The sequence below is a fragment of the Erpetoichthys calabaricus genome, chromosome 13 (assembly GCF_900747795.2).
Source record: "Erpetoichthys calabaricus chromosome 13, fErpCal1.3, whole genome shotgun sequence".
Classification (NCBI taxonomy): domain Eukaryota; kingdom Metazoa; phylum Chordata; class Cladistia; order Polypteriformes; family Polypteridae; genus Erpetoichthys; species Erpetoichthys calabaricus.
This window is the reverse complement of record NC_041406.2, coordinates 49,300,914-49,320,555: the sequence shown is the minus strand read 5'-3', so window position 1 is coordinate 49,320,555 and position 19,642 is coordinate 49,300,914.

Below are 19,642 nucleotides of genomic sequence, written 5' to 3'. Positions count from 1 at the left end.
CCTGACCCTCTGTGGTCATAAAAGATCCCTGGGCATCTTTTGCGAAGAGTACGGTGTATCCAAATGTCCAGGCTAAATTGCCTTTCATGGCCTAATCATCCCTTGTCTCTAACTGGTTACCTCTGTCACCACGGAACAGCTAATGTGTAGTGAGCATACTGGTGCAAAAATGGCTACCGTTGCATCATCCACGTTGTACTACACATTAGTGGTGGTTGAAGTGGCTCCCAACCATTATACACTGCCTGGCCAAAAAAAAAGTCGCCACCTGGATTTAACTAAGCAAATAGGTACGAGCCTCCTATTGGATAATTACTGCATGGGCGATTATCCTTCAGCTGGCAACAAGTTATTTAACCTCAACTGGCACAATGAGTTGCTTCTCATTTCTTAAACAACCATATCGAAAGACACATCTCGTGGTCGTGGAAAAGATGTTAGTCTGTTTGAGAAGGGTCAAATCATTGGCATGCATCAAGCAGAGAAAACATCTAAGGAGATTGCAGAAACTACTAAAATTGGGTTAAGAACTGTCCAACGCGTTATTAAAAACTGGAAGGATAGTGGAGACCCATCGTCTTCGAGGAAGAAATGTGGCCGGAAAAAAATCCTGAATGATCGTGATCGGCGATCACTTAAATGTTTGGTGAAATCAAATCGAAGAAAAACAACAGTAGAACTCAGGTCTATGTTTAATAGTGAAAGTAAGAGCATTTCCACACGCACAATGCGAAGGGAACTCAAGGGATTGTGACTGAACAGCTGTGTAGCCTTAAGAAAACCACTAATCAGTGAGGCAAACCAGAAAAAAAGGCTTCAATTTGCTAGGGAGCATAAAGATTGGACTCTGGAGCAATGGAAGAAGGTCATGTGGTCTGATGAGTCCAGATTTACCCTGTTCCAGAGTGATGGGCACATCAGGGTAAGAAGAGAGGCAGATGAAGTGATGCACCCATCATGCCTAGTGCCTACTGTACAAGCCTGTGGGGGCAGCGCTATGATCTGGGGTTACTGCAGTTGGTCAGGTCTAGGTTCAGCAACAGTATGTGCTCCAAGAATGAGGTCAGCTGACTACCTGAATATACTGAATGACCAGGTTATTCCATCAATGGATTTTTTCTTCCCTGATGGCACGGGCATATTCCAAGATGACAATGCCAGGATTCATCGGGCTCAAATTGTGAAAGAGTGGTTCATTGAGCATGAGACATCATTTTCACACATGGATTGGCCACCACAGAGTCCAGACCTTAACCCCATTGAGAATCTTTGGGATGTGCTGGAGAAGGCTTTGCGCAGCGGTCAGACTCTACCATCATCAATGCGAGATCTTGGTGAAAAATTAATGCAACACTGGATGGAACTGAATCTTGTGACATAATCAAAGCTAAAGGCGGTCCAACGAAATATTAGAGTGTGTGACCTTTTTTTTTGGTGGTGACTTTTTTTTTGGCCAGGCAGTGTATATGTAAAGAATTATTGTTATTATTCATTTTTGGATTATTTTATCAAAGACATTTTACTTCTCTTGGTAATTAAATAATTGTAATTAATTACAATTTTGCAGTGCTTTTCTTACCTACTCACTTTACATAGACAACAGGAAGTACTTCAACCACCACGAATGCGTAGCATACACACAGCCATTCTTATGCCAGTATGCTCAACACACATTAGCAATTAGGTAGTGAAGGGTTGAGAGAGATAGTTACTCAGTAATGGACAAGGAATGATTGACCAGATTGACCAGGCCATGGTGGGTAATTTAGCCAGGACCACAAAGTCTCAGGACCTTGGTTTTACATCTAATCACTACACTGGGACATTGAGATCCCCACACAGACCACAGGGTAGGTGCCCCATAATGGCATCACCAACACCTCTGCCAGCAGCAACCCGGAGCTTTCCTTGATGGCCTCCCATCCAAGTACTTGCTGGACCCAAACATGCTTAGGTTCAGGTGGATTATGTGTTTTAAAGTGCAGGTGGTATCCATCCATCAACTCAATTATTCTAATTCATGGTACCGATATTATCAGGCAGGTGCTTACCCGGAAAGATGTGGCAGTCCGTGTTAAGACACACTCATAGTCATACACAAGCGGGGTCAGTTTGAAATAACTAACTAATCTAACCTGCATGTCTTTGGAGAAAATCACACACAAACAAAGGGAGGACAGGCAAACTACACAGGGACTTTAAGATTCAAGCTGTGAGGCAGCAGTGCTAAACCACGTGCCATCCTGCTACCCCGTTTATGTGCATGACTCTCAGTGTACCTGAATAAATATAATAAATATATGTCTCATCAGGAACCAATAGAATGCGTATGAAACTTTTATTTACTTGATTTTGTGCTTTTCCATCTGTTCTTCCATTTTGTAATCTTGCTGTTTTCTGATATGTATTCTGAGGTTCTTTTGCTTTATCAATTTTATTTTGCAATGAGAAGTCAAGCAAGATGACACCTTTTACTGGCTAACTGGACTGATTCTTCAGGCAGGTTGTAAGAAGGGGCCTCAGATGCCTTGAAAGCTTGCATGTTGTTATTGGTTCAGTTAGCCAATAAAGGGTGTCATCTTGCTTGACTTCTCATTGCATTCATAATGGATAACATGGTGCAACAACCTGCTACTACATTTTTGTTTTAATATTTTTGACTGCAATAGCTTGGCTTACTCAAGGCACATTCAGCCTGGTTTGATGTCTGGCTATGGTGCCATCTCTCTTGTAGAATTTTCACTCACTGCCACCCACCACCATAGTGATGCACAAGCTTCCTTGAAAAGATCATTTGTGAAATTTGAAGAGGTATCTAAAATATTTAAAATGTCATAATTAACAGTAAGCTTATATTTTTTAATAAAAATAAAAGATTTTTTTTGTGCTGCACTTTTTTGGTGCCTACATTAGCGATATGATTGTCAAGATGTATGTAACCCTCTGCCCAACTCCCAAAGTTGGTCAGTCATTAACTCCTTTTGATTGGAAGAGAAGTTTCTGTAAACTGCGATCTTCAGGTCTCTCCACGGATATTCTATGGGGTTTAAGTCTGGGCTTTGGCTGGGCCCGCTCAAGAACTGTCTGCCATACCAACATTGCGTTGACTATATGTGTTGAGTCATTGAGGACACATGCACTCTGGATCAGGTTTTCCTCCAGGATCTCTGTGTATTTGCATCCACCCTTCCTCAGTCTCCCTGTCCCTGCCTCTGAAAAGCACCTCCACAGCACAACATTACCTTCTCCATGCTTTACTGTAGAGATGATATTAGACAGGTCATGAGCAGTGCCTGGTCTTTGCCTGACACAATGCTTGGAGTTCTGCCCAAAAAGTTTAATTTTTGTCTCATTAGACCAGATAATCTTTTTCTTCCTGCTGTCATGGTCCTTTATGTTATTTGGCAAACTCCACTCAAGAGTAGCTACTGTCTACCACCTCTACCATAAACGCCTGATTATGGAGTGCTGCTGAGATGGTTATCCTTCCAACAGGTTCTCCCATATCAGGAGAGGATTCCTGAAGTTCTGTTAGATTGACTATTGATTTCCTGATCACCTCCCTGACCCAAACCCTCCTTGCCCAGTTACTCAGTTTGGCCAGCTCTATGAGGAGTCCTGTTGGTTCCAGACTTCTTCCGTTTCACAATTACTGAGGGCAATGTGCTTCTGGGTCAAAAGTTTAGAAATGGCTTTATCCCCTTGCCTTGATCCATGCATCACCACCATTTTATCACAGAGATCTACATAGAGTTCCTAGGACTTCATAACTTGGATTTTGTCCTAACGTGGATTGTGAATTGTGGGTCCTTATACAGTATACACACGTGATATGCCCTTCCGAGCAATGTCCAATCAATTCAGTTTGCCACAGATGGTCTCCAATCATGTTTTAGACACATTTCAATGATAATTAAAACAAAAAGGATGTGTGCACCTGAAGACAATTTAGAGTGACAGAGAAAAGGGTCTGAATACTTATTTACATTACAGAATTCAGTTTTTGATTTTTAATAAATTTGCAAAATATTTCTGAAAACATTTTTCCCTTTGTCATTTTGGGTTAATGAGTTTAGACTGATGGGCAAAGATGGCAAATCTATCTATTTAATAAAAAATCTACAACACAAAAAAGTTTACGGGTCTGAATACTTTCTAAATGCACTGTATAGCTGAGATGTGAGAAGCAACTATTCATGGGGAAGAACCATGTAATTGCAAAGAGAATATGCTAACTGACATAGGAAATGGCAGATCTAAGAATTGAATTCATTTTTATATTGGCATGCATATATGTGTATATATATATATATATATCACAAACTGTACATAAGGTAAACAGAGGCAGGTAGCCAACCTGATAAGATGGCAGGCATCTCAATTTGAAATATGCGTAGCATAATCAACAGTGATAGATGACCTGATGACAACTGGATGTGTGTCTCATTAAGACTTGTGAATGAGTAATGACAGAATGAGCTTCAACTCCATTTCTGCTTAATTGGAAATCGCCACCTCCCACTAGAGAGTATTGCCAGTCACTTATCATTTTTATCATTGTCATTTTAAATACACCTGTGGAGATGTCTCTTCCTACCTGAAACATTCAGTACAAATAGATATTAGATTAGATATTTGTTTAATTCAATGTGTTTATAAGTTTGGAAGGCTCAGAGGCTTGCAGAGATTTTTAAAGACAAAACAACCCAATTGTTAATTAGCACAAAAACAATATATCTACTATATAATAAAACAGTAAGGTCTGTGTGTGTGTGTCTGTTTCCTCTGAGCAATCAGATTGATCAGTATAGCTTTGGTATGATTTGTCAGATTGGCTTTGGTGACGCAATCAAAAGAAGAAGTTCGATTGTGAGACACACAAGGTGGAGTAAAGGCATAGGAGGCTCACTGAGAGTTGTCTTTAAAGACAGGAAGTATATAAGTAGGTAGGGGGCGAGCAAGGCACCTCGAAATGAGTCTGAAAAGCAGGCTTTACAGGAATGTGCTTGAGGCACATGATCAAGGAAGGTTTAATCAAACAAGGAGACAGAGGAAAGGCTCTGAGGGTACACATAGAGCTCTAGATAGCAAACCCTTTAAAATTTATTCTACCATCTGTCTCTGACAGGTAACTTGGCTAGTAAACCATTAAACAACCTTTTATATAGTATACTGTGTTAGCAGAGGTACCCCGTGTTCCTGGTGTGGGGGCTCCAAGTGGTGCTGCTTGTGATGGGGGCACTAACTGAATTTCTGGATAAAACATAGACTATGGGGTTTCCTTGTACAAATGGGGAAGCTGTGCAAACCTTGGTGGGAAATTTTAAAATGGTGTGGATTTGCATACCAAACAAACATTAGTAGGGTACCTGGCACTGCCCTAAGTGGGGACACTGACTAAATTTTGGAACAATACTTAGCCAATGGTTTTCCCCTTTACCCCTATACAATTGGGGAATTTCTGCAGAATTTGGTGGAGGTAGATTCAATGGTGTGGATTTGCATACTGGACAAGCATACACACAAACACACATTCAGCTCTGTATATTAAACATTAGATATGATATGTTACAGGCAAGCATGATAGGACTGGGGCTAGCACTGCTGCCTAATGGATCCACTTTCCTGGACTAAAATTCCACACTAAAGAGCTAAAGAAGATCATCTGCAATTCAAGTAGCAAGCATCACTGTAGAGATGGCTTTATCCCTAGAATGCACTAGACTTTAGTTTTGAATTCTGTTAAATAATATATGTGCTACATATATACAGTATATATATATATGAGAGAAAGAGAGAGAGAGAGAAAGATGGCAGAGTGCATTGGTAGAAACCACCAAGAAAAAAGCAGAGATAAATGAGCATGCACTGGTAGGCAAAACACATTGATATATGACTTTAGACAGAAGCATGTCACTAGTAGTATGCCTTATATGTTCATCAGTGTATCAGTATTGGTGCCAACAGGGGGGCACCAGCTCCATGGTCCCACCCAAATTAGGGACCCACAAAAATAAAAAATCGAGGGGCTGGCCTTCCCAAGAGGTCTCATAATGGACTAGACACCTCTTATCAATCAAAGCAAAGTTTACGTGCATGTGCGTTACATTCCTTGACCCCTAAAGTCCCCCGCAAACAATAACTCTATTATTTTTAGAGATAAAATGATGTTAACATCAAAGTCAGGATCATAACAATGTTTGTATGTACACTCTGCCATCTGATCTTAGGCCATTTCAATATGACCTTTGGTTAATGTGAGTCACAAGCTAACTAACTAACTTGTCAAATAGTTACCACTTAGAGGTGAGTTGGCTCAGACTCAAAAATACCCAGAAAACCCCAGCATGTAGTGAAGATGCTGAGGGAGAGACTGATAGAATTCTCATTTCCGGCTGAATTTAACAGTTACCATTGTGAGAGATTTCCCTCCGTGGAAGGTCAGAGATGTGAAGATTGAATGGGCTCTGATAGAGAGTTTGGGTTAAGTTAATTTCTGCAGCCTTGGAAAAGCTTCAAGACTTTTGGCATGGATGACATCCAGCAAGAAAATACTGAAGGTACTGGTTTAATGCAGTTCTTTAAAGTTACCTGGAAGGCAGTGGTGGTATCACTGGATTGACCAGTGGATGGTCAGTCATTTTCAGAACGGTGGACGAGAAGATGTATTCCAAGTGCTGGAAAGCCAATGACCCAGTCTCAGATTCTGAAGGAGCAATGCAGTTTTCACCCTGACCACTGAAAAGTAAGCCAACTCATTTTCCTTGCATTGATATGCTATTACTTTGTAAATATATACTGTAAACTAGAAGAAGGCTCAAGAACATGTACCAAGGCATTGCACAAATATGAAACTTCAGGGCCTCTAAGGTCTGATGTTTGTTCCCTGCATTCTAACTGTTAACATTTATACATTTAAGGCACATGCAGGACACTACCAAGTATTTCTTCTTTCTGTTTATGATTTAGGGTGCATTACAGAATCAAGTTGGGGATCTGTGTGTTGTAAATTTGTGTTTGTATATCATTTTCCTGACATCAGTAGTTTTTTTCTCATACAATTCTTTGACCTTTTTCCATATTTGTAGACATGAATACCAGTTATTCAGTTATTTTTTATCATGGATTAGTGTTATGTAATGATATAAATTAATTATCTTTAATTTTTCTTCTATCATGACACATTTTTTTTTGTCATGAACGTCACTGGTTTGTACATGGATGTAATTGCAGGTTGCTAGGTAAGTCGTATTGAGTGATGTCACTGGAACGCCTGTATTTAAGATGGCTGCTCAGTACATTCATTCAGCAAGTTTTTATGTACACACTGTGACCACAAGGGGGCGCACCAGCTCCCCAAACCTGAAACAGACAGAGACCAGGCACAAATCTAGCAAAACACACGTTTTTATTTTACAGTTGGAAATGGTTCCCAAGTGTCCCACCAGCATAGCACCATATAAAAGCACAGTCTACGACACAATATCAACACACAGTGCTTTATGTCCTTCCACCTCCATGCCTCCTCTGGCAAGCTTTGTCCCTCATCCTCCCAACTCTGGCTCCTCTAGTGAAGGTGAATAAGTCCTTTTTATGCTCATCTGGGAGCACTTCAGGTGGCCCATCAGCATTATCTGAAAATACTCCCAGGTGTGGTGGAAGCCCAAAGTAGGGCTCTGCATCTCCCCCTGGTGACACCCATGAAACCCAACAGGGCTATGCCAAACTCCATCTCCCATGGAGTCCTGTGGGAATCCAAGGTGCTACTGCAAATCAAGGGGACTGCCATCTAGAACTCTGGGAGAGGTAATGCCCTGTATATGTTGGCTCCTTCTATTATGGCAGCGTCCCGGCCGGGAAAGGGCCTCAGCCATCAGTCAAAACACATAACCGAGTTAAGGTGAATAACCCAGTTAAGGCCAAAACCTGCTTTCTTAATAATCTGTGTTTACATGTGCAAGAAACCTTCTGGAGTTCTTCTTTGTCAAAACACTCCAACATCATTAAACTGTGCAAAAAAAGACGTAATTATCGTTCTTTGTGAATCGGAAAATAAGCATAATGGCTGTGATAATTTTCTTGTGTTTCATAAACATATTCAGTCAAGTTGATGCTTTATGTAAGGCTTCTGTTACCTGATCACATGCAACAAACTTTTTTCTGCTTGGTGTGCGATTGAGCCCTGCAAAGGACCTGATATGTGTGCTTCTTGAATTAAACACAGTCCTGCTGGAATAATAACATAGGTATATTTATTTAAATACAATAAGTATTTCATTAGATTACTCTTTACAATAAGAAGTAACTGCACTGTGTAATGCACTTACTTTTACATTTAACATTTTACTCTACTGCTTTCAAGATTTTGTTGTATTTAGCATGGTGAGTTCAGCTCATCAGTATAAATTTAGCGATTTCTGAAATATTGAGACAAATTGTTTCAGCTTGAGATGGAATAATGTGATCGCCTGAACATTTGCCTATGGAAATGTATTTGGTGGACGCTTCTATCCGTGGCTGCTGAAAGTGTGTACAAAGCAAATACATGCGTAGACTAACAGGAGTGCAATGGACCTCAAAATCCTTACCAGTAATCCGGTTAAGGGTTTACATGGCAACATATTCAGATTGTTCATGGAGAAGTATACCTCAGTTAATCAGGCTCCTCAGAGGCAGATAACCCAATTTCTCTAACCAGCATAAGGGCTTACCTGGCATTTTAGAAATCCGGTTTGTGTGAATAATCAGGTTATTGAAGTGAATAAAATGTGCTGTCTGAGTCTGACTTCTATTGCTGTTTAAAGTGGTTCACTGTTTCAAATTACTGGCAACAAACTTAAGTCGGTTTCCCAATTAAGTTTAAGTTTGAGACATTTCTCAAGCTTGCTTTCTGGATTTTGAATGCGCTCTTTTCTTGATGATTCATCTTCTTGTCAATTGTGCCCCAGTAGTCTGCTGTTTTTCCTCTTTTGACAGAGCACTGTTTGTTGGATTTCTGCCGATTGTGTCCTGTTTTCCACATCAGGGTGTTACCCTGACTGAGGACTGGAGGAAATCTATAATTAAGTGTGACATGGTTGGCATGAGAATCGGTGCCACCAAATTTAAGCTCCTGTTCCTGTCCTTGAATAAGTGTGCCTGTACACTCTACGTTTAAGGACAGGGATCCTTCAAGTGGATGAGCTGAAGAAGCCGATGGTCTTGTTGAAAGTGATGGTATAGTGCTATGTATTGTAAATAAATGTGTTATATAAATACATGTTGTTGTTGTAGAGGACAGTGGTTCTGAACCTTTATTGCTTTGCGCCCTCCCCCACCATAACCTATCATCTATGGGGGAGGAGCAAAAGCTTTATATTCATCAAAAATTTTGATCTCCAGGTTTTGACAGATCTCGGCATTTTAGGGTCCCCTAATACCAAAAACATTGATATCTTGATGATGGATATGTGTGTGTGTGTGTGTGTGTGTGTGTGTGTGTGTGTGCATGTATGTCACAGATTCTTGAGGACGGTCTAGAGCTAAAATGTTTGGACAGAAAATTACCAAACTCGAAACTTAAGCCTGTTATGAGATGACGATGTGCTGATTAGTTTAGTCATGTAAGACAAAGAGGCACTCCAGAGGAACCCTCAAATACCATAATTCTTCAATTAATTATGAATTCTTCTTGTCAATTGCTATTGTAATAACCTATTTTACTATCAGAAAGATTAGCATCAGAGCAGTAAATAATTACTGAAATGTTATAGAATAGTTCAGGGAGCTTGGTTCCTAGGACGCAAAGCCTACTGACGCTCACATCTGAATTTTTTTCTCTAAGGTCCCTCAAACTAACACATGAATATGTGAGATCCAATCTACACGGGCCATGATATTTACATCACGCCTCCATCCACCCCTAGAAATTTACTAGGAAGATGGCCACAGCCCACCAGTTGAGAACCAATGCTGCAGGGGATCGTTAGACTGGCTAACTGATGGTTAGTACTGCAGGCACTGTGGCACAGTGGGAGATAAACTCTTCAATTTATCAGTTGAGTTACATGCCCACTTTCTGTCGTTATCTGTGAATGGAGACCAAAAGAGTTTAACTAAGAGATTAATTCAGTTTATTTTTATAAGCTGCTGAAGACATGCCTGATGTGCTTACACAGATGTACAAATATAAAACAATATTATTAATATATAACAATACAACATTTGCATACATAATCACACCTGTCTGCTTGAATGGGCCGTAAGATAAAACGCCCCAGAAATCACGATAACAGAAGACATAGCCTCTTAACAATCAATGGGAGGAATGTGCCAGAAGGGTCCATGGTCATTTGGAACAAGTAAGTCTGAAGATGAACATCCGAAACGTCAATAGCAAGAAATGTGATTCCATGACGTAGTGAGAATCTTGACTTTGTGGCAGACAGGTAGAGAGCTGAGCCACTTCTGCGCCAGATTGTGAGGTGGCTTTCTGTATGAGGTTTAGTGAGCGCAACCCATTAGGATTTGACCCAGGGGCCTACCTTGGACACGCTGGATGGACTGTATTTCTCAGAAGGTCTGGGAGCACCTGGGAATTTCCAGGAAGAGCTACGGACTTTTGGTGGACAAAGAGAATTCTTACTTATTTAGCCAGTTAAAAGTCAAACTCGTTCCATGATGATGGAACATAAAGTAATCGGCTTAGAAGAACTTGCATTAGGAGTAGAAGCATTCTGAAAATATCTAAGCATACTTTTTATATAAAAATGATGAATTGGTTCTGGATATTAAACAATCATTAGGACCACTATTTGTTAAATGTCCAGTATTCAAGCAAAACTTCACCTCCACGGTCATATCATGTCATCAGCTGTTGCAATAGAAGTTGTGTTAGCATTTACTGCTGGATATTCAGGTCAGTGTCACATTAAGTGGTCTTCTCGTCCAAGCGGTGACATTAGTTTGGCCAGTACATACAACAGTTCCTTGGACTGGTTAGAAAAAGTATGCACAGTCAAGGATAGGTGTGTGTGATCAAGCTGCAACAAGGCAGTCTTCAGCTGTGGCAAGTATCCAGGATGCATCCGTCCACTTTGGTTGATAAACACTGGGTCTTCTCCTGTGGCTTTGTGACAGTAGAGCACTTAAAGAAAGCTGCAGTGCAGTGGAATACAACTAGTAGTACTTTCTACCATCAGCTCAATAAACGTTGCCATTTTAATGGTTGTTATACATGAAAAATATGCATAAAATAATTAACAGCATATGCAATCTATAGAGTTATGATGAAAGCACATTTTTCAATCTTAAAACATGTACACGTTAAATATTTCCAGATTTTTATTCAGATGATAATAATAAATAAAGGAGGACTGAGTGAACAAGTAACAATGGATTCTGACACTCTTTTAATTTATTTCTTGAAAAAAGTGATTCAGCAACCAATATTTCTCAAGTTCAAGTTCAAGTAGGCTTTATTGTCACTTCAACCATATACAGTTAGTACACAGTGAAACGAAACAACGTTCCCCCAGGACCAAGGTGCTACATGCAACATAAATTTACAACATAAATTAACAGAAAAACTAAACTAGCTAACTAAGAGGCCTAGTTAGCTGGCTAGCAGAGACAAGACAGATTGACCTAACATAAATTACCTAACATGAATTACCTAACATGAATTACAGCATAAATCAACAAAAACTAACTAACTATCTAAGGAAGACTTTAACCAGACAGCAGACAACAAAGTGCACGTGCAATGTGCAAACAAAAGCAACAAGTGACAGTGCGACAAAAAACACAAACGTAACATAATAATATGGTGTTGTGGTGATGAGTTGAGGTAGTGGAGAAACAGTAAACATTCCTTAGTTTAGCAGCAAAAAAATTAGGAAGTAAAGAAGTTAGTGCAAAAAGTAAACCAGTAATGGATATTGTGCAAAAAAAGAAAGCATTTACAGGTTGGTGTGTACAATAGTTTGGTAGTGTAGGTCAGTGTGTTTAAGCTTGTGTTGATTAGTCAGTCCAATCTCAATGTTTTGAGGTAGTTGAGTTAAGCTAAGTGATAATGTTTGTGTGTGTGTGTGTGTGCGTGTGTGTGTGTTTATCAGTCCAGTCCCTTTTTGTTGAGAAGACGGATGGCTTGTGGAAAAAAGCTGTTGCACAGTCTGGATGTGTGTGCCCGAATGCTACGGTACCTTTTTCCAGATGGCAGGAGGGTGAAGTGTGTGTGAGAGGGGTGTGTCCGATCAGCCACAATGCCGGTGGCTTTGCGGATGCAGCGTGTGGTGTAGATGTCTTCAATAGAGGGGAGAGAGACCCCGATGATCTTCTCTGCTGTCCTCACTATCCGCTGTAGGGTCTTGCGGTCCGATATGGCACAATTCCCAAACCAGACAGTGATGCAGCCGCTCAGGATGCTCTCGATAGTTCCTCTATAGAAGGTGGTCAGGATCGGTGGTGGGAGCTGGGCCTTTCTCAGTCTTCTCAGAAAGAAGAGACGCTGTTGGGCTTTCTTGTGTAGGGAGCTGGTGTTGAGGGACCAGCTGAGGTCCTTCTCCAGGTGGACGCCCAGGAATTTGGTGCTGTCGACGATCTCCACAGAGGAGCCGTTGATGCTCAGCGGAGAATGGTCACCTCGTGTCCTCCTAAAGTCAACAACCATCTCCTTTGTCTTGTCAACATTCAGAGACAGGTTGTTGTCTTTACACCAGTCCGTTAGCCCCTGCACTTCCTCTCTGTACGCTGACTCGTCGTTCTTGCTAATGAGACCCACCACGGTCGTGTCATCAGCGAACTTAATGATGTGATTTGAGCTGTATGTTGCTACACAGTCGTGAGTCAGCAGTGTGAACAGCAGGGGACTGAGCACACAGCCTTGTGGGGCACCAGTGCTCAGTGTGGTGGTGCTGGAGGTGCAGTTCCCGATCCGTACTGACTGAGGCCTTCCGGTCAGAAAGTCCAGGATCCAGTTGCAGAGGGAGGTGTTCAGGCCCAACAGGCTCAGCTTCCCGATCAGTTGTTGGGGGATGATCGTGTTGAATGCTGAGCTGAAATCTATGTACAGCATTCGAACGTATGTGTCCTTCTTGTTCAAGTGTGTGAGGGCAAGATGGAGTGCAGTGGAGATGGCGTCGTCCGTTGAGCGGTTAGGACGGTACGCAAATTGCAGTGGGTCCAGTGAGGGGGGCAGCAGGGACTTGATGTGTCTCATGACAAGCCGCTCGAAGCACTTCATGATGGTGGGTGTAAGTGCAACAGGACGATAGTCATTGAGACAGGACACAGAAGACTTCTTGGGCACGGGTACGATGGTGGTGGCCTTGAAGCACGTGGGAACGACGGCGCTGCTCAGAGAGATGTTGAAGATGTCGGTAAGAACATCTGCCAGCTGTTCTGCACATTCTCTGAGCACTCTGCCTGGGATGTTGTCTGGTCCAGCAGCTTTACGTGGGTTGACTCTGCGTAGAGTTTTCTTCACATCCGCTGTAGTGAGACACAGCACCTGGTCGTTCAGAGGAGGGGTGGTCTTCCTCGCCGCCACGTCGTTCTGCCTGTCGAACCGAGCGTAGAAGTTGTTCAGCACATCTGGGAGGGAGCCGTCACCGTCACAGGCAGGTGATGTCGTCCTGTAGTGTGTGATGGCTTGTAAGCCCTTCCACATGCGCCGTGTGTCGCCGCTGTCTATGAAGTGAATTCTCCATTTCTTGTACCAATTCTATTTTATTTCACAACTTAACATAAAAAATACAAATTTAAAATGTAATTATCTTTTACAGTCATGGTTTTTGTCTTTTTTTCTGTGTATATTAATATAGAGGAAGCTGGAACTAATTGATCTTTAAATTGAAACCTCTAAAAAGGGAAATGGTAATACTTTTCTGTCCTTTCCTCCTCTACAAAGTGCTCATATTCTTTCATTTTTGTCTTAGCCATCTGTAAAACAGTTAGAACTGATATGATTTCTTTTATTGTCATTAATTTCCTTGCTTCCCATAATATACTTTTAATTATATTAATTCTTACCTAATGATGAGTTTTCTTATTTGTGCATTAAAGATGTATAGAAGGTATCATTCATTATTTGTTCACATTTTAGGTAATACACTCTTTAGTGCATTTGTTCATACTTTTTAGTATACTTTCACTGCTACATCCCATGTTTAGCATCTTCTACCTGCTGACACTTGGATGATTTCTGAATCACATCATATTATCACAATTTTCATTTGTATCCAAGACATTGTGGGCCAAATTCCAATGCCAACTCTTCCAACATCTGGGTAATACTTTGTTGATGATCATTCCTATGTTTTCATAGATTCACACTTTGATATTTGTTAAACTAGACCACCTCTTGTTTTGATTTTTTCTTAAAACTATAGAATTATTCCAGGCATTATATTCTTCAGGTTTTGCACACATAATTAAATTGCATTTCCTTTAAGTGTTTGAGCGAATGTAAAGCATTAGGCTTGTTATCAGGAGGGCCCTGTATGTACAATATACCATATCTCGTTCTCAAAATCTTGAGGGTTGTATTGTATCCCATCAGCTGCTTTCTGTTTGCCTTTTTGTTGCACTTCCATTATGACTGCTATGTGTTTGAAAGTCGACAACATTCTCATATTTGGAAGGTCTTTCCCTCAATTCTGTTTTACCAACATAAATTTTCTCTGGACACCTTTTTCACATAGGGTCCCCAAAGAAGTAAAAATGTAGTTTCTTAAAATTCTCTTAGGATTTTTTTTGAAGGAAGAAAGTCTGTTGCCAAATAAATTACATTTTCATAAGATAATTGCCTTGATTAAGAGAATTTTTATTTCTTTACTTAGCTTTCTGGCTGTTCTTCATATTCCATGACCTATACCTGTAGCAGTTTTTTTTTTAACTATTTTTCTAAATTCCTTCATCATGTTTTTATTTGCAAAAATTCTGCTCCAGATCTTATAGTATGAAAACAGTAATATGATTGATCTCCAGTTCCACGTGTCATACAAATTTCCTGGATGAAGCCCGGCAATAAAGATGGATGATTTAAGCACATTTATGTTAGGTAGAATGCCCAGTGAAGGCTGGTGGTCTTTTTTTCCTGGAACCCTTACAGATTTTGTTTTTGTCTCCAGCTTAACTGGAGTTTTTTTTTTTGTTATTTCTGTCCTCCTGGCCATCTGACCTTGTCACCAGACTCATCTTTAGAGACATTGTAATTACAATATAGTATAAGGACACTGCTCTTCTACTAATTATATATTTACATTTTTTAATAATTGTACATTTTTATTGATTTACTTATTTATTTTCATTGGTACTTATTCTCTGCGGTGGGTTGGCACCCTGCCCAGGATTGGTTCCTGCCTTGTGCCCTGTGTTGGCTGGGATTGGCTCCAGCAGACCCCCGTGACCCTGTGTTCGGATTCAGCAGGTTAGAAAATGGATGGATGGATGGATGGTACTTATTCTTTATTATTCTTACCTAACCTTATTTGGTTTTTCTTTTCTTGTAACTTTCTCTTTGACATTTTGTATAACACTTTAAAAAGAACTACATTATTTGTATGAAAATGGGCTGTATTAAAACTTGTTATTGTTTCTCCACATATTACTGTTCTACATATTTAATTTATAGATAAATATTGTTTTCATGAAAACCTGAATTTAAGTTATGATGGAAGAACTTATTTTGATACTCTAAGAACATATTTTCAGAACTGGAAATATACAGCATACTTATGTGTGTTTGTGTGTCACACTTTTGTGGACACCATAACTTGACAATGAATGGAGTGTTCTTATGAAGTATTGTGAACAGCTTGCACACATAAATCTTTAAAGCTGATTAGGATTTGGGGGAATTCAAACTGTTCAGCTTTGAGCTTTTGAAGTTCACCAACAGTCAAACCACTGCTCAGAAGTTCACAGAAGTTGCCACACAGCTTTAGGACTTTGCAAGAAAAGATTTTAGCAATTGCAATTCAATCCAAATCTCAAGCTTGTTTAAACTTTTCAAATGTGTTAGTCACAGCAGTGAAACTCTAATTACAGTTGATTAAAGTTGATAAACAATTAGCATTGATTATATTTTATGCCTACTTATTACCACTTTAGATATAGTTGACTAAATAGGAAAAATAAACTTCAGTGACATTGCATCTTTTGAAAAGTCACATGGTGTAGTGTACTCATGCAGAGCGGAGCAAGTCAGTCTGGCCATATCGGCCTTGCACTGGATAAGTTGGGGTAAGAAAACGAATGCTATTTTTGCATGTGCCTGGGATGCGATTCCTTCCACTTACGTCTGTTAACACTTATATTAAATCTTCCTTAATGATAAAGAAAGTTAAATACAGTTTTATTGGGAGAGCTTGAATCTCTGGGCTTTTGTTTATAATACTCCCTTTTGGAGCTTTTTTCCACATTTTTTTTACTCAACCCTTCTTCCAATCCATTTACCGAGATTCTTTCAAATTCTTTCCACATTTTTGCCTTTTCTCATTTGTTCACGTGATTCTTTTATACTGTTGCACATAACATTTCCTTGCTATCTTTTTTTTTCTTTTTTGTTCATTCTGTTGGTTACCTCCTTTGTCCTTCAGATTTTTTATAGAGTTTGTCCTCCTCTATTTTCATTCAATTTTTTAAAAAACATTAGAACATTAGAAAAATGAAATAAACCTAAAAATGTAAGAGATGAAAGTAAGATAATTTAAGTGTGTAATAAAATTATAAATAAAAGTATGTTAAAAACAAAATGTCAGTCAGTCATTTTCCAACCCACTATATCCTAACACAGGGTCACGGGGTCTGCTGGAGCCAATCCCAGCCAGCACAGGGCACAAGGCAGGAACAAATCCCTGGCAAGGCGCGAGCTCACTGCAGGACACACACACCCACACACCAGGGACAATTTAGAATCGCCAACGCACCTAACCTGCATGTCTTTGGACTGTGGGAGGAAACCAGAGCACCCAGAGGAAACCCACGCAGACACGGGGAGAACATGCAAACTCCACGCAGGGAGGACCCGGGAAGCGAACCCAGGTCTCCTTACTACGAGGTAGCAACGCTACCACTACGGCACCGTGCTGTCCAAAACAAAATGTGTGAAATAAAAATAAAACATTAAAATGAAAGAAATATGACATATGTTTCTTTTTACCTTATTGCTTGTATTCTGATAATGAATTTAATTCTGTCCTCTTCTTTGTTATCTAACCAATTTTCCTTTTGTATGTTCACTTATTTTGCCTCTTTTTCCTTGTCTCTCTTGTTTCTTTCTTGAGTATACTGATTTTGTAACTTTTTTATAAATATATTATTTATTCCTTCTCTTTTCTTTGTCATTTTCCCTGGAAGACTTTCTTACTTTTATACTTTACTAAATCCCCCCACTCACTGACATTTTCCAAACCATTTTTTTTCCATTACCACATCCCAAGGAAATTGAGCCTTTTCTAGTAATTACTGGTACAACCTAAAAAACATCACTTGTATGGGTGCCGGTCTCTATTTGAGCATGACCTTTACCATCCTTTGATATTTTCTAGGCAAAATGAGCATTGCTTATTATTGGATGTTGGTATGAGCCAAGGTTTATGAAGTTTATACAGGAGAGGACTGCCACAAGATTGAATTTTTAAACCCTTCACATATGTAGCCCAATTACTTTAACAGGACCGATGGCACTGGGGGAGAGGGAGAGGGCAATAAGCATGGAATGTTGGATGGTGTTGTTTATAAATAAAAAAAGATTGAAAAATGTCATAATTTATTTCCTTCACTCTTAAAAATACATTGTTGATTCCCAAAAGCATCATTCATGTGAATGTTCTGGAAAGAACCTTTCTTTATTTAGATCTGTAATAGGCTTCATAAATAATCATGAGTAGATGATAAGTGGTTTGCAAAATACCAATGAGTTCCTAATTTTAAAAGAACTCATACAGCTTACAATAACAGGCTAAGTTCAGTTTTTCTGGATGTTAGTATCCTGCCAGGTTCCCTGTTATACAATACAAATGTCTATTTTGTCCACATAATAGAAACCTTTTCAAAGCCCAAACAAACCAGTTTTGCATGCAAGAAATCCATCCCAGAATAAAATAGTTTTTTGTCAAGCAATAATAATAATGATTCTTTACATTTATATAGCGCTTTTCTGACTATCCAAAGCACTTCACACAGTGAGTGCAGAGCCACTTCCACCACCACTAATGTCCATCATCCACCTGGATGATGCGACGTCAGACATTTTTGCGCCAGTATGCTCAACACATATTATTAGTTTGTGAAGTGGTGAGAAATACTAAACCAATTAGAGATGGAAGAAGTTTTGGGGGGCCAGAATGACTAGACCGTGGTGGGCAATTTAGCCAGTACATCAGGATACTCCCTACTATTTATGAAGGATGCCCACTGGTTTTTTATAACCAGAGAGAGTCAGGACCTTGGTTTTACATCTCATCTGTGGGACAATGTTATTTTTACAGTACAGTATCTCCATCACTACACTGGGGCATTGGGATCCACATTCAGACCATGGGTAAGCACCCTCTGCTGGCCTTGCCAACACCTCTTCCAGCAGCAACCCAAGCTCTTCCCATTTGGCCTCCTATCCAAGTACTGGCCAGGCCCGAACATGCTTAGATTCAGGTAGATGGCCTGTTCTGAAGTGTAGATGGTATGGCGGCAATGGAACCTCACTTGCCAAAGTAAAATGCCATTTAAAGAACCTGTGTTGGGTATTATTAGGATTTTAATGCAGATCTGAAATGTGCAAAGACTCAGAAATTTTGAATGGGGCAAATACTTTTTTTATATTTTTCAGAACACACAGTGCCTTAAAATGGAATCTTGACCTGCAATTCTAAATTAAAATGTGAAAGTTCAAACCTTTTTGCAAGACTAGAACAAAGAGACAGCGTTCTGTTTTAAATTCTGTGTCCATTTGTTTCCTGTGTGGATTTTGCTTATAAAGGCAATTCTTCAGTTACATCCATGTTATTTTAATTGGCAATTCCAAATTGATCCTGCCTGAATGTGAGTATGAGTGTGTGAGTAGACCCTACAATGGATTGGTGCCCAATTCAGTTTCAGTTCTGCCTTGTGCTAACTGCTGCAAGACAGGTTTGTTCCCCTGTGACCGTAGATTGGTTTAAGTGTGTTTGAGAATGTTATGTTATGCTAGTGCTATGCAAATAGTATTACTGCCCATACTCTAGAGGCATGGGTTTGAATCCCTGCATGGGTACAAATTGCTAGGAGTTTGCATGTTCTCCCCATTGTGTGGATTTTCTCCAAAACTTCTGTTCTTTTCTCTCCACATCCTAATGGATCCAAACTGGCCTCATGTAAATAAGTGTTTGTGTGTGTCTGTGAATGTGTCCTGTGATGGATTTGCTCCATATTTGTGCTTAGTTTGTGTCTTATGCCTAATGCTTTTGGGAAAGACACGGTCTCCCTGCAGCCTTCAAAAGAATTATGCCAATTTCATAGTACATTAATGGACAAATGTGATATCAATACCACAATCACCCTAAACTTGATTATAAATAATAATAGAAATTATAATAAATACATAGTTGAATATTTACATAGATTCTAGAGTCCATAGTGTCAAATATTAGTCTAAAAGAGGCATGTGTCAACAAATACAGCA